This window comes from Cetorhinus maximus, chromosome 5 (genome assembly GCF_964194155.1).
Source record: "Cetorhinus maximus chromosome 5, sCetMax3.hap1.1, whole genome shotgun sequence".
In the NCBI taxonomy this organism is placed as follows: Eukaryota; Metazoa; Chordata; class Chondrichthyes; order Lamniformes; family Cetorhinidae; genus Cetorhinus; species Cetorhinus maximus.
In genome coordinates, this window is record NC_135883.1 from 113,591,990 (window position 1) to 113,618,010 (window position 26,021).

At 43.9% G+C, this 26,021-nt stretch overlaps 1 long non-coding RNA gene across 1 annotated transcript in view; it reads right to left on the reverse strand.

Moving 5' to 3' along the window:
* Nucleotides 1–26,021, reverse strand: part of LOC144680345 (uncharacterized) — an 81,263-nt gene that overhangs the window by 20,980 nt on the left and 34,262 nt on the right. The window contains exon 2 of the long non-coding RNA XR_013576541.1: nucleotides 16,156–16,270. This is a non-coding gene — a long non-coding RNA (uncharacterized LOC144680345). The remainder of the gene's footprint in view (nucleotides 1–16,155; nucleotides 16,271–26,021) is intronic.

Below are 26,021 nucleotides of genomic sequence, written 5' to 3' on the forward strand. Positions count from 1 at the left end.
ATAGAGAAAGATACAAATAAGTTCAAGGACTGGTTTGTCCTGCATTTAAGAGATTGTAGTCTTTTTCCTGAATTCAACAGTAAGACTAAGACAAGGGATGATTCTCACTGTTCATAACTCTCTTTACTTTCATCAAAATTCTTCAAAAGCAGATTTCATCAAGAAAGATTTGCTCATCAAATACCCTTTCTGCCTGATTCAATAACCTCTGTACCCTTAGAGTCTATTTTCCAAGGACAACAGTACCAGGAGAGACATCCAAAAGGATAGCACTCTCAACTACAGCCATGTAAAGGAATTTCATGATTTTGGGATCTACTCGAAGGAATGTTAACTTTCTGAGGTAGTATAATTGTGTATATTCCTTAGCCACAATACCTCTACACTGCTTCCCCCCAATTCAGCTTATCGTCTACTTTAATAGCTAGATCCTTGTAGTTAGTAGCTATTTCAATGTCCACATCATGAATCTTCATGGGAACAATATAACTAACTGGCTTTTTCCTTAAGTCAACCACCAGTTCTTTTCATTTTTTTGTTCAGGGGAGGTGATGGTGTAGTGGTATTGTCACTGAACTAGCAATCCAGAGATAATGTTCTGGGGGCCTGGGTTCAAATCCTGCCATGGCAGATGATGGAATTTGAATTTGAATTCAACAACCATTGTCGATTGTTATAAAAAACCTCTGTTTCACTAATGCCCTTTAAGAAGGAAATCTGCCATCCTTAACACAGCACTGTGGTTGAAAATGGCTTAGCAGTTGTAACAAACCAGTACAAAGCCACCGAAAAGGGAAGAAACTAGGTGGACCATCTGGCATCTGAAATGTCAATAGCATTCTCAGCCCTATTGACCCTGCAAGGCCCTTTGGGAGAGCTGTCTCACAGACTAGTCAAGCAACAGCCTGACATTGTCAGCATCATGGAATCATAATGTGCCAGACACCATCATCTCCAGACACCATCATCTCCAGGCCCAGAGAGGTGGCAGCACAGTGGTATATGGTTGGGAGGGAGTTGCCCTGGGAGTCCTCAACATTGACTCTGGACCCCATGAAGCCTCATGGCATCAGGCCAAACATGGGCAAGGAAACCTCCTGCTGATTACCATGTACTGACTCAGCTGATGAATCAGCACTCCTCCATGTTGAACACCACTTGGAGAAAATGCTGGCAAGGGCACAGAATGTACTCTGGGTGGGGAGCTTCATTGTCTGCCACCAAGAGTGGCTTGGTAGCACTGCTACTGGCTGAGTCCTAAATAACATAGCAGCTAGACTGGGTCTGTGGCAGGTGGTGAGGGAAAGACATCTTCACCAACTTGCCTGCTGCAGATGCATCTGTTGATGACAGTATTGGTAGGAGACAAAGTCTTGTCTTCACATTGATGATACCCTCTGTTGTGTGGTACTACCACTGTGCTAAATGGGATAGATTTTGAACAGATCTAGCAACACAAGATTGGGCAATCCATGAGGTGCTGTGGACCATCAGCAGTGGCAGAATTGTACTTGAACACAATCTGCAGCCTCATGGGCCAACATATCCCCCACTCTACCATTACCATCAAGCTATGTGCCCTGACAATATTCCAGCAATAGTACTGAAGACTTGTGCTCCAGAACTTGCCGTGTCCTAGCCAAGCTGTTGTTGCTGTACAGCTACAACACTGGCTTTTGTGGAAAATTGCCCAGGTATGTCCTGTACACAAAAAACAGGATAAATTCAACCTGGCCAATTACCGCCCCATCAGTCTACGCTTCATTATCAGTAAAAAAAATGGAAGGGGTCATCAACAGTGCTATCAAGCGGCACTTGCTTAGCAATAACCTGCTCACTGATGCCCAGTTTGGGTTCCGCTAGGCCACTCGGCTCCTGAACTCATTACAGCCTTGGTTCAAACAAGGACAAAAGAGCTGAACTACAGGGGTGAGGTAAGAGTGACTGCCCTTGACATCAAGGCAGCATTTGACCAAATGTGGCATCAAGGAGCCCCAGCAAAATGGGAATCAGGGGGAAAACTCTCTGCTGGTTGGATTCATACCTAGCAGAAAGGAAGATGGTTGTGGTTGTTGGAAGTCAGTCACCTCAGCTCCAGGACATCACTGCAAGAGTTCCTCAGGGTAGTATCCTCAGGCCAACCATCTTCAGCTGCTTCATCAATGACCTGCCTTCCATCATAAGGTCAGAAGTGGGGATGTTCGCTGATGATTGCACAATATTCAGCACCATTCATGACACCTCTGATACTGAAGCAGTCCATGTCCAAATGCAACAAGACCTGGAAAATATCCAGGTTTGGACTGACAAGTGGCAGGTAACATTTGCACTACGTAAGTGCCAGGCAATAACCATCTCCAACAAGAGAGAATCCAACCATTGCCCCTTGATGTTCAATGGCATTGCCATCACTTAATCCCCCACTATCAACACCCTGGGGGGATTACCATTGATCAGAAACTGAACTAGACTAGCCATATAAATACTGTGGTTTCAAGAGCTGGTCAGAGGCTAGGAATCCTGCAACATGTAACTCACCTCCTAACTCCCCAAAGCCTGTCCACCATCTACAAGGCACAAGTCAGGAGTGTGGTGGAATACTCTCCACTTGCCTGGATGAGTGCTGCTCCCAAAACACTTAAGAAACTTGACACCATCCAGGACAAAGCAGCCCACTTGATTGGCACCACATTCACAAACATTCACTCCCTCCACCACTGACACACAGTAGCAGCTGAGTGTACTATCTACAAGATGCACTGCAGGAATTCACCAAGGCTCCTTCGGCAGCACCTTCCAAACCCATAACCACTAACATCTAGAAGGACAATGGCAGTGGATAGATGAGAACACCACCACCTGGAAGTTCCCCTCCAAGTCACTCACCATCCTGACTTGCAAACTTGCCGTTCCTTCACTGTTGCTGGGTCGAAATCCTGGAATTCCCTCCCTAACAGCGCTGTGGGTGTATCTTCACTGTATGGGCTGCAGCGGTTCAAGAAGGCAGCTCACTACCACCTTCTCAAAGGCAACTAGGGATGGGCAATAAATGCTGGCCCAGCCAGTGAGGTCCACAGCCCGTGAATAAATAAAAAATAGAGTTCTAACATGGCTGGATTTGAGGCCATAATAAAAAAGATCCAGTGACACTGGTCTAGATATATCACTCGCATGCCTGATTGCAGAATTCCAAAGCCCTTTTCTATGGTGAGCTGTAATCCTGATATTGCAACAGAGGTGGACAAATGAGATGCTATCGAGGCACATCAAAGGCCACATATTTTTTGCAACATATTTTGCAACATTAACATTGATAGCAGGGAAAACATAACCACCTATAGGCTGCAATGCCAGCATGTCTGCTGGATCAACTTGAATGAATTTGAAACCATAAGGTTGTGAGATGGCTTCCAATCATCTGGCAACTCACCTAGTGGCCTCATCTGGCTTTCAACCTGATATGTACAACCATGCATCTGGGATTGGGCTCTACTTCCAACAGTACACCCATGACAGCAGAGACTCACCCATTGATTCAACAGGAAATTCCAACATGATTACTCTGTAAAAGTGGAGAAAGGGGCATTAGAGCTCACCAAGCAAGTAATTGCTGTTAGAGTAGATTGTAGCACATATTATAAAATCCCAAATTAATGACCCACTCAACCACAGTGCAATGTAAAAGGTTATATTTGGGGCTTTTGATTCAGTGAATGCAATCTCAACCACTTCACAAACTACCGCACAGTACAGAAAAATGTTTAATGCTTCACAGGATTGTACAAAGTAAGTGAAAAGCAATGCACTTTCTGGAAAGGAGACAGATATAGCTTATCTCCTTCCTTCTCATGCCCTCACTGTGTGGCAAAAAATTTGAACCTCACAGGAAGGAACTGCTGGAAGCAACTCATTCTTTCAAAAAAGTTTTAAAATGCATGGAAAGGAAAGGGGGGTTTACTATCTTTGGATGGGTGCCCTTTGCACATCGGACGCACCCCCCCAAAGATAGTACCCTCCCCTTCCTCCCCGCTTGCACTGCAAAATGCACACCCCCACCCCCTTTACTCCCCTCCCTAAGGTACCTGATCTCTCCCCACCCAATATCCCTCATTTACCTGAGTCTGGGATCTATTGGGGCCTTCATCCTAGCTTGCTTGCTGTCCTAGCAGTGTCCATTACTGAGCTCTAGCTCTACTAGGACTGCAAGAGCTGCCGGCCAATCAGATTGGTCGGCAGCTCCTGAGGGTGGGACTTCCTCCCGGTGAGGGGTGTGTCCCACTCTAATCTGCACGTTATTGTTGAGGGCGGTGTAGTAATTATAGTTTTGATAAACGTTAGGACTGTAGCTTTAAGAATAATCCTGTGTTGTAATCTGTGTAATCCAATCAGTTAACAGCACGGGGAACCTCGAGAAGGAATTCTTCTTTAGTTATAGAGTTTGATGCACACATGTAGCTGTTGCTGTTGTTTTGTAAATAAAATTCATTGTTTCCACCAAGAAAAATTGCCTGGAAAATCAACTCTATAACAGTCGGACTTTTTCTCGTCTGTCGGTTTCCCACCGATTGTTTTAGTCGGGGTGACAAGTAGTATGTTCCCAGTTTTGTAGCCAGCTTGATAACTGTTCTGCTACTTGTCCCCTGATTCCATATGTTTTGACATAGTCAGGAATCTATTACGTGGTCCCTCATCAAAAGCTGTTCTCACACAGCGGGTAAAATATACCAACCTACAGCCGAGGAGTCGTATTTTTAAGGTTCCAATCTTCTAAAAGAGCAAAGATTACCATGTATCAAACTTGCATGGGTAGAGGGGATATTCCCCATGCTTGAAGTGAAGGATGAATGGGAGAAATCCACTATACACATATATAAAACAATTCAAAAATATCTCATAATCCGCTAAAAGCTCTGAAAATTGTGGCAGGCCAAGAGGTAACTGCAGCAACCAGATACCAGGATGAGGTATTAAGAATGTTAGAGGTTTTGAGAATGACAGCTATCTGTACTTCCTAAAAGTTAGTCTGAACATGTCACTCTCGCAGAACTTCCAATATTTAATTAGGGCAAGTTGATCAGTTCTCATACTGACCAGAAGCATCTCTAAGCCTGTGCACAGCACCAGTGGTCCACAGGGAATTATAACGAATGTTACTTTCTTTCCTTAGACTGATTATAATCTTACTTCCTTAAGGTATTTTTCACTTAGCAAGATAAAGGCTAAGGGAAACATAACTCATAGGGACAATAACCTCATTGAGACAAGAATCATCTCAACCCTCAAAGCCATCAGCAAATATGTCCTAGCCACTCATCTCTCAACCTGTGTCAGGGGATATCATGTAGAGAAAAGTGATTAGGAGCATAAGGCTGTAAGAAGTTAGGCAAAAGCTGTAGACATGGTGGTAAGAAGTAATATTAGTATAGTGTTAGAAATTGTCATAATTTAGGAAAACATTATACTAAAAAATGAAAATGATTTGACTAAATAGAATTCCTCATGGACTGAAACTTAGTGGGCTAAGTAGATGAAATATGAGGATATAAGATTTCTATTACTGATGGAAGGTACAGATGCCTTTGGCAATGGAAGACTTAATGAGGTAGTGTGGAGGTGACCAGCCACGAGAGAAGGATTTTTATTTCTTTGTACAACTTTTGTTTTATTGAAAGCAAAAGCAATGATATACTATCTGGCAGTGTGCTGATGCATCTTTTTCTCCACTGTCTCCCAGTCATACAACCTTGTCTCCTGTTTAGACAGAGGTCCACCTCCTTTTTCACCTTTACCCTATTATGCGGTATGCAAGATGCTACTATAACTGTGGACATTCTTGCTGGGCTGAACTGCAGGATGCCAAATTTGTCAGACCTTCAACAAGACTTCAGAATACCAATGGTCTGCTCTGTGCTACTTCCTGTAATCCCATGGGCCTCATTATATTTGTACTACCCCTCTGTCTACGGATGCCTTACTGGAGTCATTAGCCATGACTGTAGGGGATCACCAACAAACATCTTGAAACGTGGTTTTGAATCATCAGAACTATATGGTGGATTGACATATGATAAAAGCATAACAACGTGCAGGACAAGATGACTGACATCATGTATTAGCTGGATATTGATAAAACAAAATTCTTCCTTATTAACGAAATTGAGTGGGTTTTCATGTGAGACTCTCAAGACCACTTGTGACTGGTCCAACTATTGCCACCTGTAGGGAATTCTGCCAAACTGGACTGCATGTTATCTTTGTTTTTCAGGTTTCATTGAGCTACTTAGGAATTTTGAGGGTCAGTTGAAAAGAAAATCAGTGATTTTTTTCACAAAATGTTTAGCTACTGCTTAACTAATGTGATGAAGGCCAACTGAGTCTGTCTGGAAAGATCCAGTAACAAAGAAAAAAAAATCAAGGCAGTGGTTACTTTCATTGCTACAGGTAATTCTGTGTTCTTCAATGAAGTGGACTTCAGGTCTTCAGCCAGTAGGTAGGATAAGTCTTCAGAAAAAGGTGCTGATTATGAGATACAGAGATATAGAAAATTCTAAGTAAGACTTTCTAGATCTACAAAAACACTTAGCGTGGGTACTGACACGTTGAAAACAATTATCTTCTTTGATGCTTTCACTTGGGGTTTTTCTAATCTAACCCTTCACATTTTTAATCTTAGAGGATACAGTTTGGAAGCAAAACAAATGATAACCAATGGTTCCATGGGCCAAGAAGTGGCTTAGAACCTTGGAAAACATTTGTAAGGTTAACAGAATTTAAATAAATGGGTAACTGCTCCATTAGAAAATCAAACAAATACATTAAGCATTCATGCACTAATAATTTGGTACTTCTTAGATCTTTTAGATGACTGGGGCAATATAAAGCAGATGCAACTTGTTGTGGTAGTGTGCTACAATTCACTCAGAGTCTGAGTTGCTGTGGAAACATATACTTTTACATACATGTTGTAGTCTGGAGGTTTGAATAGTGATGGTAGAGGCTCCAATTTTCTTCCCATCACATGACTGACCAGGAATCTCTCCAGCTTTTACCTCCTGCAATTGTCATGTGTTGGAAGGATTTGCAGGTTGCCAGATTATGAACTCACCTTCTTTGGCCATCAAGTCACTGAGGTGGGACTCAAAACCAGAGCTTCTGATTCAGAGACAGGGATGATCCACATTCTGCTACAAGATGTCCCAGATGGCCTTGGATAGGTGTAACTAATCAGGATGGGAGCAAGGACCTAAAAGGAGTGTGTGTTGGATAGTGGCACACAACTTATAGGTGATGAAATATTGCACTATAGTGAATTAATCTATCAGCATGATCTTTAGCTGCAGTTTAAAAAAGGTGATAAATGTATAAGGTTCATAAGTAGACATATAAGGGCTAAGTTTTCTAGCTAATGGTTTGAAAATGATGGGCAGTGTCTGGGAATTTATCTGAGGTGTACAGCTAATCAGTGAGGTTCCCCTTTGGTGATACAAACTTGGAAAATTAACTCCATAGAATGCAAATCAAGAGAAGTTGTATTAGTGTCATTGATCAGACCCTATTTGGAGTACTGTACTCTTCTGGTCACATAGGGCAGCATTTTCTCGTCGGCGAGTGGGGGAGTGGAGCTGTCGGGTCTCGATGTCACATCACGTCATTTAGATTTTCAGTTTGGCGGGTGCGCAGCTGAATCGGCTGCATTTCCGCCGAACTGTCAAAGGCCTATCAAGGCCTATTAAAAAGTAATTAAAGCATTTAAATGAGCTGCCCGTCCAACCTTAAGGTTGATGGGCAGGCGAAGTGCCCAGGCGGCCTTCACATATTTCATGGAACCTCATCCACGGGCGGGATGAGGTTTCATGAAGTGTTTAAAAAATCATTAAAATTTTTTCCAAAATTTCATTAACATGTCCCAGCTCATGTTTCAAAAGTTTAAAAATCCTTTATTTAAAAGCTTAACACTGAAACAAATTTCCCTGAGGGACTTCTGTGCCTCAGGGAGATCTCTGTGCTCTTTCACGTGCATACGCGAAAGAGCACAGGGAACCTCTCAGGGAATCCCCCCCGCCTGCACAGGGAACGCTCAGCGCTTCCAGGCGTGTGTCACGATGGGTGGGCCTTAATTGGCCCGCCCACGTAAAACGGTGGCGCAGACCCGATCGGGGTCGCCAATCGGGATCGCTCCAGCCCCCGCCCATCCCCGCACAACCACCCCAACGGAGGGAAATTTCTGACCATAATTATAGCAGAATTTTTTTGAGCTTATTAAGGCACAGAAGTGAATGACAAAGATTATTTCAATATCACAAATGTTAACTTATGCAGAAATTTAAAGTCAGTCTTTTTTCTTTATTCTTTCATGGGATGTGGGCATCGCTGGCAAGCCCAGCATTTGTTGACCATCCCTAATTGCCCTTGAACTGAATGGCTTGCTACACCATTTCAGAGGGCAGTTAAGAGTCGACCACATTGCTGTGAATCTGGAGTCACATGTAGGTCAGACCAAGTAAGGACAGCAGATTTCCTTCCCGAAAGGACACCAGTGAACAAGGTCGGCTTTTTCTTTGAACAGTCCTTGAAGTGACCATGTGGAATTATTCAAATGATCAAAGATAATTGTTCATTCTTGGAAAGTATGAACTAGGGTTAAAATTATGAAGTTAGCAGTAAAAGAGAGGTCTTGTGGAATTTATTCATCCAAAGAGGTGCGTGGAATAAGTTAACAAGAATGATCATTGACATTGATAGATTCAAAGGATAATTAGATATATTTCTGAAGAAAAAAGGGATTAAGGAATATGATGCGATGATTGATATGGAAGAGTTTGTCTATGAAAAAGTGGAAAGTTTAATGGCATTTTCACCTTCTTGAAATGTGTTGCATCAAACTTAGACAAATGACAAGTCTGAAGAAGCTCAAAAAAGTTGGAGAGGGAGGGAGTCTTCCTTTGTAGATCTGCAAATATGTTCCTCCTGCAAAGTCATATTGATGTGTGACACATACTGCATCTTCTGCAGAAATTTCATAATGTTCTACTTTTCTATCAGGGACAGTTTTTGCTGATGCACCAGCCACCCAATAAGTTCTATTCATGAGTTTTACCAGAAATAGTTCAGAGCCTTTTTCTGATAGTTAGAAATAAAAGTAAAGATAAAATCATTTGTTCTGGCAAATAAGGCATCAGGAACCTGATATATGCAATGCTGCACTGCAGGTTGGTGATATGGCAGATGTCACTAGCTTGAAATAAATTAATTGCACAGACATTCAAGGCACCATTGATTTTGACAGGGCTGATTACTGGAACTAGGGAAGTTAGACAAGATGTTGGAGCTTTCCTTGATTACTGTTGAAGACCAGGGAGTATTTATGTAAAACTTTCCCTCAGTAGAACAAGTCCATAACAGTTTTATTTAAAAATATGGTCTGTGGGAGGAGAGAATGTGAAATGACCTTTACTCATTTTGTGTCAAGAAAACACGCTGCAGAATTTTGATTCAAACCAAAATCAGATTTACTGAAGTCCGGAACAGTGACTTCACTTTAGTAGTATAAAGTCCAAAAGTGCAAACATCCTGGAAGATGCACCTTGCTCTCCAACAAACCAGAGAGCAATTGGCCATTTGAAGCACAAAGCTTTGCTGTCAATCTATGATAATCAATTATGTTAAAAATCCCTTGCTGCAGAATGCTGACTGGCCAAATCTGTTACTTCGGATAGATTAAGGTCAGGCTCACCCTCTGCACTCAAATTTATGAAGCTAAAGCAGACATTTGTATTTCACAGCTCTTACCAGTAGCCTATAATTCAGCTGTTAATGATATACAGTCCAGGTGTGTCCCCCCTGGCTAGGGCGGGAGGCCTAGTGAATACCATCACCTTTTGTTTTACATGTTTCTGTTGGGTAAGCTGTCATGAAAGTGCCTACGTGTATGCATGAAAACAGAGATAATCCAATTAAGAATCTGTCCACTGACTTCTCTCAAAGTTCTCAATCCTACGGTCACTTGAGGACAAAGGGCATATTTACAGCTTTAATTTAAGGGCATCCAGGAAAATTAGTCAATCAAGATTCAAAAGTAAGGTAACACAAAAGTAAGGGTTTGAATTTAGAAGGCACAACAAGCTTAACCAAGCCTCCCTTGACCTTTATAGCTCCTTTTGATTTTTGATCCCTTTCAAAATGGGATCAAATGACCCAGTAAAATCCAATCAACTGCAGCACAAACTAACATTTAGTTTTCAAAATAACTCAAGCTTTTTGAGAAGTTTTATTTTCTAATGGAAACAATGTACTTCAGCAAAGTAATTACTAGGTGTACATCAACTTAAACACAGACCAATGGATTGTTATGTTAAACAGCTGTTGCTACTAGTTTACACAAATACTAATTACTTTTGTAATAAAAAAAGGCCACAAATGAAGTATTTTACGATTATGAAAGATGTGTTTTCTTGTTCATGGAATATTTCTGTGTTTATGCTTTCAAGCTTGTACCATTGCTCCTGGAGGAAGTTGAGCTTCAGTATTTTTAACTTGTTTCATTGTTACAGAGTTTCAGTGACAAAGCTTTGTGTCTCCAAGGAGCTGAAGAAGTTGAAGAAACTTGGAAACACATTTCTGTCAATAGCATTCATTGAGGATTGCTAGTCTTGATTTGACCTATGATTGAAAATTTATTCACCCCAGTTTTAGGATGCAGGCGTCATGGTTTGTAATGTGCCTACACCCATTCAGATTGAAGTGTGCAACACACAAAACTCGTACATTAACCTCATCTGAATGATTGAGGCACTAGCTGGTACACCTCCAGCGCTGCTTTCAGCTTCTTAATGCTGCTGAAAAATGCTGCACACAGCAGGAAGCCACCAGCAGTGTTGTTTGTTCATCAGTAAGGGGTGCATGAGGAAAGAGAAGGCTACGCCTGAGTGAGGCGCAGACAGAGTATGGAGTTGGGAATTTGGTTCATGTGGTAAGTTCTGGTAAGCTTTTCTAACGTTTAAATAGAGATTAAGAGTCAGACTCTGGCAGAGAACTAACAACCTTCTAATGAGTTAAATAGCTGCTTTCCTGGTAATGGCAGCTGTCTGTCAATCAGCTGAAAGTAGTTGGATTAATAGGGAGCGGCTGCTTGGTAGAGGCAGTTATCTGTCAATCAGCTGAAAGATGGTGGTTCAATTGGCATTAATTACTGTAGCAGGAAACTAAACCAGGTAGTAACTCATTAGAAGCTCTATGTGAGACAGGCTCTTCAAACCGCACAGGCCATAAGGGGTGCACAAGGAGACAGGGGTCGACATTGAGTGAGATGTAGATGGAGTGTGGATTTGGGAATTTGACTCACTGGGAATTTGGTGCAAAAAAGCAAGAGATGCTCCATCTGATAGTATTTTTATCAATGTCCAGTAGTTGGTGAGTTTTTTCTTTTCTTGTCTCTAAGCTAGGAAAGTGTAAAATTCTATTATATTAGAAAAATAGAAAACCATAAAAGTTTTACATAACCTTTAAGTATCCCACTTACAGGAACAAGAGAAGGAGCTGATTGGTGAGTAAGTCTACAATACTTTCTAGTCTCCAGGTGATAGTGAATAGTTGAAAAGTAATCTTAAGCCATGGCAGGAAGGCTTGGCCGTGCAGAATGCCCATGCTGTGAAATGTGTGAAGTCGTGGACACTTCACGTGCCTAGACGAGCATATGTGTAGAAAGTGTCATCTGCTGCAGAAACTTGATCTCCGGGTTTCGGAACTCAAGCGGCGGCTGGGGTCACTGTGGTGCACCCGTGATGCTGAGGACTATGTGGATAGTATGCTTAGGGAGGTAGTCACCCCAACAGGTTAGGATCATGCAGGCAGAGAGGGAATGGGTGACCATCAGAAAGTCTAGGAGGACCAGGCACGTGATACCTCTAAGTCTATCTTGCTCATGAACAGGTTTTCCATTTTGGATGCCTGTGAGGGAATTGGCTCCTCAGGGTAGCGCAGCAAAAGCCAAGTTCAGGGCACCATAGGTGGCTCAGCTGCATGGGCGGGAAGAAAGTAAAGTGGAAGAGGAATACTGGTAGGGGATTTGATAGGGGAACAGGCAAGCATTTCTGCGGCTGTAGATGTGACCCCATGATGGTATGTTGCCTCCCTGGTGCTAGGGTCAAGGGTATCATGGAGCAGCTGCAGGACATTCTTAAATGGGAGGGTGAACAGCCAATGTGATTCACATTGGTACAATGACTTAGGCAGAAAGAGGGATGAGGTCCTTAAAACAGATTTTAGGGAGCTAGATAAGCTATTAAAAAGCAGGATCGCAGAGGTAGTAATCTCTGTATTACTACCAGTGCCATGAGCTGGTGAGCACAGATATAGGTTAGAGCTGCTAAATCCATGGCTGGTGGGATAGTGTAGGAGGGAGGAATTTAGATTCCTGGGGCATTGGGACCGGTTCTGGGGAAGATGGGATCTGTACAGCTGAATGGTTTGCACCTCAATGGGGCCGAGACTAAAATCCTTGCTGGGAGGTTTGCTAGCACTGTTGGGGAGGGTTTAAACTAGTTTGACAGGGGGGTGGGAATCTGAGGGTAGACTCAGATGGGGCAAAATCAGAAATGTTAATGGAAGGCAGAAAATCAGTGAGTGTGTCTGGAAGGCAGAGAAAACAAAAGTTAGAAAATAAAAAAGAGAGTTTGGCAGTGCTCAAGGGTATACACTTCAATGCAAGGAATATAGCAAATTAAGTAGGCGAGCTGATGGCACAGATAGAAATGTGGCAGTATGATATCATAGCTATTATGGAAACATGGTTTAAAGAGGGGCAAGAATGGCAGCTCAAGGTTCCTGGTTACAGGGTTTTCGGATAAGATAGAGAGGGGGGTAAAAAGGGAATGGAGGATGACAATTATTGTTTGAGAAGCAATTACATCTGTGTGGAGGGATGATATGTTGAGGCCAAATGGATTGTGCTTAAGAACAAAAAAGGGGCAGGCATACTACAGTGAGTGCACTAGAGACCCCCAAACAGTAAGGAGGAGATAGAAGAGCAAATATAGAAGAAGAACAAGAATAAATCTCTGAGAAATGCAAAAACAATAGGACAGTAATAGTAGTGGATTTTAACTACCCCAATCTGAAATGGGATAGTTTTAGTATGAAAGGGATGGTGGGAACAGACTTCTTAAGGTGCATTCAGGGTGTGTTTTTTGGTCAGTATGTAACAAGTCCATCGAAAGAGATCGTGGTCCTGGACTTAGTTTTAGGAAATAAGGCCGGGCAGGTGGAAGGAGTGACAGGGTGATAGCATTTTGGCGGTAGTGATCATAATTCAGTTAGTTTTAACATAATTATGGAAAAGGACAAAGGTAAAACAGGAGGTGAAGTTCTAAATTGGGGCAAAGCCAATTTTACTAAGCTGAGAAGTGATTTAGCAAAAGTGGACTGGAAACAGCTACATGAAGGTAAATCAGTGTCAGAGCAGTGGGAGGCATTCAAAGGGGAGACTCAACAGGTTCAAAGTAAACATGTTCCCATGAAGAAAAAGGGTGGGATGGCCAAATCTAGGGTCCCCTTTGGTTGTAAAGGAGCTACAGGGTAAGATAAGGCAGAAAAAGAAAGCTTATGTCTGACACCGAGAATTCAATACTACAGAAAGCTGAGAGGAGTATAGAAAGAGGAGAGGTGAAATCAATAAGGAAATTAGGAAAACAAAGAGAGGGCATGAAATAATATTGGCAAGCAAAATCAAGGAGAACCCAAAGATGTTTTATCAATATATTAAGAGTAAGAGGATAACTAAAGAAAAAGAAGGGCCCATAAAAAGGTAACCTGTGTGTGGAGGTGGAGGATGTGGGTATGGTTCTCAATGAATACTTTGAGTCATCTTCACAAAACAGGGGACAATGCAAACATTGCAGTTAAGGAGGAGGAGCGTGAAATACTGGATGTGATAAACAAAGGTAGAAGGGAGGTATGAAGGGGATTAGTATCCTTGAAACTGGATAAATCACCAGGGCTAGATGAAATGTATGCCAGGCTGCTGAAAGAAGCCAGGGATGAAATTGTGGAGGGTCTGACCATCATTTTCCAATTCTCACTAGATACAAGTGAGATGCCAGATTGTTGAAGGTCTGCTAAAGTTATACCTTTGTTTATAAAGGGGTCGAGGGATAGACCAAATAACTACAGGCCAGTCATTCTGACCTTGGTAGTGGGCAAATTATTGGAATCAATTTTGAGGGACACAATAAACTGTCACTTAGAAAGGCATGGATTAATCAAGGACAGTCAGCATAGATTTGTTAGAGGAAAGTTGTGTCTGAGTAATTTTATTGATTCTTTTGAGGAAGTAACAAGGAGGATTGATGATGATGATAGTGCATTTGATGTGGCCCACATGGATTTTAGCAAGGTTTTTGACAAGCTCCCACATGGCAGACTGGTTAAAAAAATAAAAGCCCATGGGCTCCAGGGGGATGCAGCAAGATGGATACAAAATTGGCTCAGTGGCAAGAAACAAAGGATAATTGTTGATGAATGTTTTTGTGACTGGAAGGCTGTTTCCAGTGGGGCTCCACAGAGCTTAATACTAGGTCTCCTGCTTTTTGTGGTATGAATTATTGACTTGGAAGAAAATGTAGGGGGAATGATCATGAAGTTTGCGGATGACACAAAAATTGACCAGGGGCTTGATGGTGAGGAGGATTGTTGGAGACTGCAGGAAGATGTTAATGGACTGGTCAGGTGGGCCAAACAGTGGCACATGAACTTTAATCCAGAGATGTGTGAGATGATGTTTTTGGGGAAGTCAAACAAGGCAAAGGGTTACACAATAAATTGGAGGATACTGAGCAGTGTAGAGGAAATGAGAGACATTGGAGTGAATGTTCACAGATCCTTGAAGGTAGCAGGACAGGTTGATAAGGTGGTAAAGAAGGCATATGGAATCTTTTAATTTACTAGCCGAGGCATAGAATGTAAGAGCAGGGAGGTTATGCTGCAGCTATAGAAAACATTAGTTAGGCCACAACTTGAGTATTGTGTGCAGTTCTGGCCACCTCATTACAGAAAGGACCTAATCGTATTAGAGAGGGTACAGAGGAGATTTATGAGGATATTGCCAGGACTGGAAAAGTGCGGCTATGAGGAAAGATTGGATAGGCATGGGTTGTTCTCCTTGGAACAGAGGAGGCTGAGGGGAGATTTGATTGAGATGTACAAAATTGTGAGAGGCCTGGATAGAGTGGATGACAAAGGCCTATGTACTTTAGTGGAGAGGTCAGTGTCTAGGGGTTAGAGATTTAAAGTGATTGGTAGAAAGATTAGCAGTGAGATAAGTAAAACTTTTTTCACCCAGAGGATTGTGGGAGTCTGGAGATCATTGCCTGAAAGAGTAGAACAGGCAGAAAACCCTCAGCTAATTTCTAAGATGTCTGGTTGTGCACCTCAAATGCTGCAACCTGCAGCGCTGAGGACCAAATGCAGGAAAGTTGGATTAGGCTGGGTGGCTCATTTTTTAGCCAGTGCAAGCGCAATGGGCCAAGTGGCTTCTTCCTGTGCTGTAAACTTTCTATGATTCTATGATGTGGCACAAACAGGCTACCTCTTTAAAAAGATTGCTGCAATGTCAATTGTTGCAAAATGAACACCAGCGCTCACAGAGGGATTACATGAGGCTGTGGAGGCACTGGTAGTGCAGGTTGGCAGGAGGAAAGATGCCATGGTCTTTCAGAAGGGAATGGGAGCATGTGGCCAGAAAGTTGAACTCCCAGAATTTGGACCTGGCAGCAATGGAACAAGAAGTCTAAAGGTGTCACGTGAGTGGTCGATGTCAGCGAATGCACCTTCACATGACATCTCCTACCCACAATAATACCTGCCTTCGAAGGTGCCTCCGTGTTGAGGTGCCCTCGTGGTCCCTGATGTGCCTCAGCAGCACCCACCTCTCCTGGCAGCATGAAAAAACTGAAGGCAGTGGCTACTTTAATGCCACTAGCATGGCTTTCTCCCTCCCCACGCTGCATTAGGCAGGAATCCTTCCAGGAGGCTGCAGAAATGAGTAGCTACCTGCCTGGACAGTCTCAGCCTGAAGAACCGCTCCTCAGACAGGTCCATTTAGATGACCATTGGATTTAGATTACCTTGTGCGTAAGGCATTCTACAAACAATCCCCCTCACCTGAAGGCTTTCCTCCTGCTTCTTATTGAGTCCTCTGCTGCTGCTTGTTTTCTTCCTCCTCCTCTTCCATCACGCAGAGCACTGCTGAACCAGCATCCATGCTCAGATTTTCAGGCTGCAGTGGGGTAAGGGTGCAAAATAAAGCACATAAATGCAATGAAATACACAGCAATAAATTCCTGACCCCAAATGATCAGTTTTAGCACCTGCAACCAATTTTGAGTTTGTGCAGATTGTAGCCACTTTAGACCTGGCAGCCGCTTTAGTGGAGAGTCAATCTGACCAGAGCTTCCGTAGATGGCTTGCCAATGGACTGAAATTCCTTGTTCTGGATGTTAAAATAACACCAGGGTCACAAATGAATCATAGCATTTCAATTTACATAAAAATTAGGAGGTTCCTGCCCATCTGCTGCAAGAGTCTCATCTCTGAAGAAATGCAGCTGGATGAAAATGGAACCATGAAGGGGCTAGTAAGTACACTCAACCCATTTTTAAAAAATTCATTCAGGAGGAATGTGTGGAGGTCGCTGGCTAGGCCAGCATTTATTGCCCATCCGTAATTGCCCTTAAGAAGCATTTCAAATTCCTTACTCGCCGTTTTACCACCCAACTGGGGTTAAAATTGGGGCCCATATCTCCAAAGTTTACGGTTCCCTCAGAAAACGTTATGTATTAAATCATTCTTTCAACAGGATTTAAAATATCTTCTGGTGCATTTGGAAAGTTGTCCTGTTGTAAATAATTTCTGTGCCCAGCTTTGCAAACAATGTAAATTTGTCCCACATTTACAATTGAAAGCAATAGATATTATCTTTACTGCCCGGATAGGTGGAAAATAATTTGACCCGAGGCCAAAATAAAAATAATTCCTAAATAAAAGCAAAATATTGCGGGTGCTGGAATTTTGAAATAAAAAATACTCAGCAGCTGTTTCCAGCACTTTCTGTTTTTATTTTATATTAAAAACAATTCTTGACTTCCATTAATTGTTACTTTTCCAGTTTTTGCATATTGGTTGCAGGTGTCACCGATTGCATGAACTATATCTCCTTGCACCTTTTATTGCCATATTTAGAATTTCTCACTTTAATGACACACCATTCCCAGACAGAGACATCCTGTGTAGCCTCTGTCAATGCACCCTGCAGCCTCACATTAGAAAAATTGCCCTGCATCCCACTTGGACCCTCTCTCTAGATTGATGTTAAACATGGTGGAATTGTTTAAATTCACCATGCAGTGTGTTATTCACATATACAGGCTGGAGAGATCCAACATTCAATGCACCCTCTGTGATGAATTAGCTGATCTCAATCAGGGCAGGATGGAAGTACAACAGTGATCCTGCTCTTTAGCCCTGTTGGTTAAGCATGTACAGGAGTGTTAAGAATAACTAAGAAACTACAGCAGAGAGATGGGCAGCAGGTCATATTGGTGTTTATCCTCCAGATGAATTATGACACCTATGACTGGGATACACCGACCCTCCACCTGACCCTGCAGTCATCCCCTCAATCTACCCTGATCAGGTAGCCTGATGGCAGTCATCAGTTGTGATTCTGTGATCCCGTGCTATCAGAGGGATATGGTGCTTGAGAGAAGCACATCTCAGGGAAAATTAAGATTAATGAATGGAAAATCATGGTTTGCGCCCCTGCAGCGCACTCCCTGTAAAAGCATGATTTGGGAATCGACCTTATATCTCAGCTGGTACATAAAGAATGTTTATTTTCCACATGATAATGAAGGACTGCCAATGCCTCTGGTGTGAATCACTACCTTCAGGAAAGGAGAATGGAGAGCTGAGGAAGATGTCAAAGGCATTAAAAAACAGTAAGTCACAATCTGGATGATTTTTAGCAAGGACCAGCGTCTTATTAATCAATAATGTAATGTATTGGAACTTGACTTCTGTGCTCCTGGTTACCTGCAAAATTACAAGACATATCTATTTGTATCAAACGTGTCTGATCAGATTTGTTCAGAACAATGGCAACTCAGAGAACAGCGAACTAGTGTGCCATAACAGGGTTATGATATTTATAATAGCGAACATCTGACCATCTCAACGCCTGCATTTTTCAGGTGCGATTACCTATAGTCACCCTCAAAGATTCAACTTTTTAACACCAATAGCTATTTTAAACCTTCATTTTGAAGCTGAATGTCCTCCACCTCCACACACCCTAACTGTTAGATTTTTAAAACATCTCCAGATGAACTGAAATCACAAAACAAAAAATCGGTTGCATTCTATTTATATGTTGTTTGTGTTTATAACTTATGTGGCATGCAGGTACAGAGGCAGGAAGTGCTTAAGGCCTCTTCCCACTGTGCAGGCTCAAAGCCTCACTACCAGCAGAAATTAGCCTGCTCCGGTGGCTGGTCATAGTGCTTTATTGAAATGCTTAAATTTATTGCTGGTTGAAAATCATTATCTTTTGTGGCAATGAAATTAAGCACATACATCTGGTCCAAGATATTAAGCTTGTGCTGCATGTTTTTTTTTGTAAGTAAATAAATGAATAAAGTCTGTAGGAAAAAAAGATTGAGGACAAGTCAGCATGCACTGTCTATGGGCTTGAAAAAAAAGATACAAATTCAGAACATAACATCCAAAATCAATGTGGATAAAATGTGCAAAGGTATGTAGGCACAGAGAGAAAAATGTTGCACGGGCAGTTATTACCTAGTGCTAATGAGGCAGCAAACCCACTGGCAACCCAGAGACTATCAGCAATTACTGTCAAAGTTGTCATGTACTGATGGCCTGTCTCCATGCGCTGCTCTGCATGGAGTCTTGACACAAGTTGGAGCTGGACACCTCCATGCTCTGTGAAATTATGTACTAGATTCCTGGCAGGATGCCCAGTGCACCTAGCATTTGGTGGTATCCGCCTATCAGCTTTCTTCAGTAGCTTGGGCCCTCAAAGTCAACATTAGAGTCTGATGCAGCAGAGCTGACATGCATTCCCAGCCTCCATCATGCTGGCAAACATGGAATCATCTTCCCCTGTCCTAACTCTGGTGGTTCGTCATGGGAAAACCCCCTCTCAAGCCTACAGATGAAAGCAAAATACTGCAGAAGATGGAAATCTGAAATGAAAAAAAAAATGGCAGCATCTGTGGAGAGAGACACGGAGCTCACGTTTCGTCGTGGCCGACGAGGGAAAAATTCAGGCTGCAGGTTAAGTGAATGGGCAAAAAATTTGGCAGATGGAGTATAATGTGGGAAAATGTGAGTTTATTACTTTGGAGGGAGGAATAAAAAAGCAGAATATTGGCCAGAATTCTCCCATCCCGCCCATGGCAGGTTTCGTGGTGGGCAGGAGCGGAGAATCCAGCAGCAGGCAAAAAGTCGCAAATCCACCATAGTAAAAACAAATTGTAATTCTCCCGACAGTGTGTTCATGGCAGATGGGTTATCCTGCCGACTAGTGGCACGAATGCCATTTGCACTCATTAGCATATCATGAATGCTCATTAAAACAGTTGCTCACTGGAATCTTGCCACACCTTTCAATCTTCTGTCACACCAGCGGGAAATTACGTCGTCCTCAAATCCATTTGTAAAAGGGTGGCATGCCCAAGTCAGACCTCAGTTCATTGGTAACTTCAAGGTGAGTGGAACATATCTTTTATAGCGCTGTGAGGGTCTTGTTGTGGTGAATGCCATTCTGCTGGGGCTGCAGAGTTGGTCTGCTCCTTATCTTTGCCTACATTGTCCCGAGGAACACCACAGTGCTGTGGTACTTATACAGGCCTCCACTTTCAGAGACTAGCACATCAACTGGGGTGGGCTGTGTGGTGAGGGTTAGGTTGACAAACACTATGGGGGCAAAGGGGAGGGAAGGCAGTGGAATGGCAGTCAGGGGGAAGGGCGAACATGACGGGGGCCTTTCCGGGGTCACCCTCTAACCTCCTGTTGCTGCAGGAATGAACAGGAGTCTGCTTAGAGGGAAAGGAGGAAGACTTCCTTGCAATGAAAGCCACTGAAAGCCAATGTCTTCATTAGCACTGATAAAGGGCTACTCAGAACTCAGTGGCTTCACATCATAGTCACTGCATCTCAAGTGTAACACATAGGAATGTAGAATTTGGGAATGAAGGCAATTGTGAAGGAGGCTGCATTATATATGGCATCCCATCAATGAAGGCCTGTCACATGTTTACCAGATGTGACACTCCTAATGGGCCAAAGGGCATCCACTCTTTGACCATGTGCAACTGATTGGTCATTAATATGCCACATCAGAGATTGGGTTATTCATCTCACTTAAACATTAGCATCCCATGCAGGGCTCAAGATGTTACATCTACAATGCCATCTTGGTCACCTCGGTGTGTGTGTTAGTGTCTCAGGGACAAGGCAGCATCAGCCACCATGCAAGTAGGTCAGGAGAAACTATGGACCCTTACAGATTCAAAACGTGTCATCTTCTGAGGTTCACTTTCTTGCTCCTTGAATCATTAATGTCTTCAATGTTTCATTTCAGAGAGAAGGCAAAAGCACATGTGGGTCCAGGGCTCAATACTGCCTTTGTCAGGGTCCCAGTGCAATGGAGGAGATGAAGGAGGGGGAGGCGACTCTGCGCGCAGCTCCAGCAGGAGAGAAATGGTCAAGTGGAGCCAGAGCACGAACAGTAGTACCAGGATGAGAGACCCAGACAACAGGGGTGACTCGCCAGACCTAGGGTTTATCGTCCAAGAGTCTCCCATTTACAAATGAGTGAGAGGTAATGCCATGCACGTCTGCGCTTGTCCCAAGCTCTGGTACATCACATTTTCCACATTCTTTGTGAAAACCTGATTCCACATGGAGTTGGAGGGTATCCCCTGCCAATGGCTTTGAAGGTGACTGCAGCACTCAATTTCTTGGCCTCTGGAGCTTTCTAAGGATCAACAGGTGACCTGTGTGGCACCTCTCAGTCCGCAACACATCGATGCATAAAGGAGGTAACAGGTGCCCTTTACAGGAACGCCCATTATTATGTCAGGTTTGCTCTGGATGAAGATAGCCAGGCTGCGAGATTCATCAGCTTTGCCGCCATCTCAGGTTTCCCTAGAGTGCCGGGTGCAATAGACTGGACCCATGTGGCTATACAGGCTCCATGGCAGCTGGCCCCAATGCTTATTATCTGCAAGGGCTATCATTCCATCAATGTACAACTGGTGTGTGATCACCAGAAGCACATATTCATGATTGTGCACGGTACCCTGGGAGTTGCCATGACTCCCACATCCTGAGTCACTCCCAGATACCTGAGATTTTTGAGGGGCCAAAATACCTTCAGGGATGTAAAGGGATAAGGGGTACTCGCTGAAACCTGGCTGATGACACCAGTGCGTCACCCTCAGAATCGTCCTGAGGAGAGGTACAGTGCTGCTCACAGCTCCACATGCTCCCTTATAGAGCAGACCACAGGGCTTCTGAAGATGCGTTTTAGATGCTTGGACTGCTCAAATGCCTCATTCTAATACACTCCCAACAGGGTTTCCCGCATCATCGCAGTGTGACAATGCAAAGAGGTGACCCTCTGCCAGAGGATGACCTGCAGAAGGATGAAAGCTTATCGGAGGATGAAGATCCAGAAGCCCAAGAACGTCACAAAGCTGCTGAGTGTCAGTATGAGCACCATCACACCATGGAGGAAGGAAAATGTGGGAGATATGCCTGTGATGCATTAATTGCTGACAGGTTCCAGGAAAAGTAAAGTTAAGTGAGAGAATATGGTCACATCTCTCCTAGCCCTCAATACCATTTTCTTTCAACTCAGGAGATGTCCACCCACTTGCAGCGAGAACGAGTCCCACATTCACGCTTGCGCGTTCTGACCTCATGAATCACCAGGCCATGACCTTTGCTTTGATTCGTGGGGCCCTGTGAGTGAGTTCACTCTGGGAACTGAGAGCCCACTTAGGAACAAGAGTGATACGAGAGAAGACTTGAAGCCTTCACCGCCATCTAATGATGCAAACACTGCTGTGACTGAGATGTGGACATGCTGCGAGATTTCCTCCTCGTGTGCATGTCTTTTCTTCTGCCACTACCAGTGAAGAGACACAAATGCCGCTAGATTATCAATGCTGATGAGCTGCTTGTTCTTTGAGGAAGAAGAGTAAGAAATGCTTACCTCACACATTTCCAATAAAGATTTAAACTCATCTCCCTGACATCACACAAGGGTGTGGAAACTATTTCAACTGAGGTTGACATCACAGGAATGTGAATCTCACAGTGGGACACTATCACTGAGTGGGAGGAAGGCTAAATCTCGAAATAAGAAGATTCCAAAGTACAAAATCACAACGTCTTCAGTTGACAGGAACATTCACATAACCATCGAATGTATTAACAGAAGTGCAATTTATTTACATATCTAGCACACCTGTGACCCAAAAGTGACATCAATGTTTCTTAAATTTCCTAACCACCACTATGCTTGGTTGCAGCCCCGACATCCACAGCAGAGGTGGAGGCAGCCCGCTGACTGCTACGTCTTGGTGTCTGTGATGACCTTGGCGGATGTCCTCTGGTGGCCCGAGGCCTGGAGGGCCCTGAACTGATAGGGGTCACCTGTTCAGGGGCAGTAGCACTTTCGGCGGCCTGAGAAGCTGGAGTGGATGGGGTCACAGGCAGAGGGGCTGTGAGCGGCTGCACACCCTTGGAGTGTCCTGAGAGGAGGTCCCTGGGGTGCCCGGCTGTTGCTAATCCTCCCTCTGGGGGCCCAACTCCTGCAGGAGATGGTACACCCGGAGTGAGGTCAAAGTGCCTCATCCCCATGTCGCCTACATCCTGATGGTGCCCAATGGGGTGTGTGGCCATGGAGTGCAGGACCGAGTGCAAATCTGTCAAGAGCTGCTGGACCAAGGTCTCCATGGTGGTCGCCAGCCTTCCCATGGTGACTTTGAGGCGCTCACATGTTGGAGCCACCACATCAGACTGAACGTGGACGGACTCCTCCATTGTTTACTCTAGTCTGCTGAGTGAGTGTTGAATCTCTGCCTGATGTTCTGCCACCTGTTGTTACATCTCCAGCATAGATTTGGCGGCCACTTCCAGAGGCTCATCATCTGACTTGGACTGAACAGGTGACTAGTCTCCAGCAGCCTAACCCCGAGCCTAATTTATATCTGTGCCCCACTGATGTGTGTGTCTCTGAGCTGGTGGAGGGTGTGTGTGAGTGCCGTAACAGTTTTTGCAGAGCTTCCTCCTCGAATGAAATCTGGGGGCTCACACTGCTGCTGGACTGGCTTGGGGGCTTCGAGCTGCTGGTGCCCAGAAAATAGAAAATAGAGTTTCAGTTAATGAGCATAAGCTAGGTAAGACTCACGGTGATTGTCAGGGTTTGATGAGGTAATGGAACTGTGATCTGTACTGGGTTGGTGGGAGAGGCCGGACTCCCCTTCCCCACAGGAGCGCCCCCTGTCCCCCCTAGCCAGCTCAGCTGCAGCGTCCTCAAAATCAGTGAGGGCGGTGATGTCAACCATCCCTCCCCGGTCTGCATCTCTAACCCCTGTTGTACACCAGTTTGGCCTGAATGAAGAAGGAAGATGAGAAGGGATGGAGCAGAGGTTGGGTGAGATGCATGTCCCCTGTGTGTGGTGAGCCTTCCCCAGGCCAGAGGATGGAGTGTGAGCAATATGATAGATGGGATGTTGATGTGAAAATCTTGGTGAGAGAATGAGTGTCCATGTGTGTCCCCCACTAATGGTTGCGTGAGATCCCTAAAGAGAGTAGCTGTTTCAGTGCATGATGCCATGATGAGAGTTTGCTATTGGAGGGAGTTGAAGGACGACTTAGCCTGGCGGAGCAGATGAGATCATTCATCCTCTTCCTGCACTGCGTGGCATTTTAGGCTCGGTTGCCAGCTGCGCTGACCTGCTCCGCGAAGGCCTCCCAGGCTGGAGAGGTGAGGCTGCTGTGCTTCCTGCAGCCATCCCTGGGATAGACCGCTTGCCTGTATGCTTGTACCCCTCTGATCAAGGCCTGGTGGGTGAAGCTGGTGCTGCCTTCTCTCTCAGACTCTCGGCCTTCCTCTTCAGGCTGCCAGACATCTCTAGTGGGCTGGAGAGAGTGGGATTGTGTGTTGGACTGGCCTTTAAATATGGTTCCCGCACCTTTGAACTTGCCAACTGATGGCAGCCACACAAATCAACTTCCGACCCGCCAGGTGACTTGGACTCAGCATAATTTATGAGTTCCCGCCATTCCGGGCAGCAAGGTAGACACTGCTGAAAACGCTCACCGCCTCACTTAGTCTCATTTATGGAAAATGCCGCTCATTATATAAATGGAGAGACTGAAATGTTGCAGTACAGAGGGAACTTGATGTCCAGCATTTGTTGCCCATCCCTAATTGCTCTTAAGAAGGTGGTGGGTGAGGGGTTGTGCGGGCTGGGGAGGCCTGGCAGGGAGGCACAAAGAAGGGGTATAGAGTTTGATGCACACATGTAGTTGTTCCTGTTGCCTTGTAAATAAAGTCAAATGTTTCCACGAAGAAAAGTTGCCTGAAGATCAACTCTATAAGAAACTGGTGACAAGGATTAATCAAAATCAGTGCTGTACCTTGACAGCAATTGTGAGTATCTAAGTTCATTAAAAATAACAGATGATATACTCATCTCGATCCCCTTGAGCCAGAGACAGATGACTGGCCTCAGTATATAGAACGTCTTGCGTTCATCTTTCAAGCAAACAAAATCATGGAGGAAGAAAAGAGGAGAGTAATCCTCCTGAGTACTTGAGGGAGCAAAACCTACAGTTTGGTTCGAAGCTTGACGGCCCCCAGTGAATTAGTAGACCTCGTTAAGGGACATTTTCAACCCAAGCCCTCAGTAACAATGCAGAGGTACAGATTCAATTCACGGAATAGAGCCCCGGGGGAGACCATTGCTACCTACGTGGTGAAATTAAAGCAATTAATGGAATACTGTGATTTCGGTGAAACCCTGAATGACATGCTCAAGAATCAGTTAGTATGTGATGTACAGGAGGATGCTATTCAGCGAAGATTGCTGGCTGAATTGTATCATGATCTTAAGAAAGCATTAGAAATAGCACTGGCGATGGAAAGCACTATAAGGGATTCATAAGCAATTCAAGGGGCGCAAAATGGCACCGTACTCCAAATCTGGTGGGAACAGTTAGCCAAAAGTGATGCAAAAAGCCAGGACTCCGCCGCGAAGTGGGAAACAGCCCCCGCTAACCGAAAAATGAGAAGGAACAGCTTACCAACTAAATCGAAAAATAACTTTCAGCGATATGGAAACTATCATTCTTCTAGTGATTGACAATATAAAAAAATAGAATGTTATTTTTGTCACAGACGTGGACACATAATGAGACAGAGTTAAATAGGCTTCCAAACAGCAAACAAAGTCCAATGAAGTTTATAGTGTCGAAGAGCCTGAACCAACAAATTCTGACATTTATTCACTATTCAACATGAAAGTTGGGAAGACAGAGCCAATATTTGTTACAATGCAAGTGAATGGTAAACCATTACCATGACACCTCCTCAAGGGCAACTAGGGATGGTCAATAAATGCTGGCCCAGCCAGCAAAGCCCACACCCCATGAATGAATTTTTAAAAATTAAAAATGGAAGTAGACACTGGAGCTTCTATCATTGTAATAGGAGAACACACTTTCAGATATCTAAATGAAGGTGATCAACAATTAAATTTGGAACAACCATCTGCCAAGTTGAAAACGTATACAAAGTTTGACATAAATCACGCATATCAGCAATTGGGGCTGGATGACACCTCTCGGGAAGTCATCACCAGAAATACCCACAGAGGGTTATATCAATATACCCGCCTGCCCTTTGGTGTTTCCTCAGCCTATGTGTCATTTTT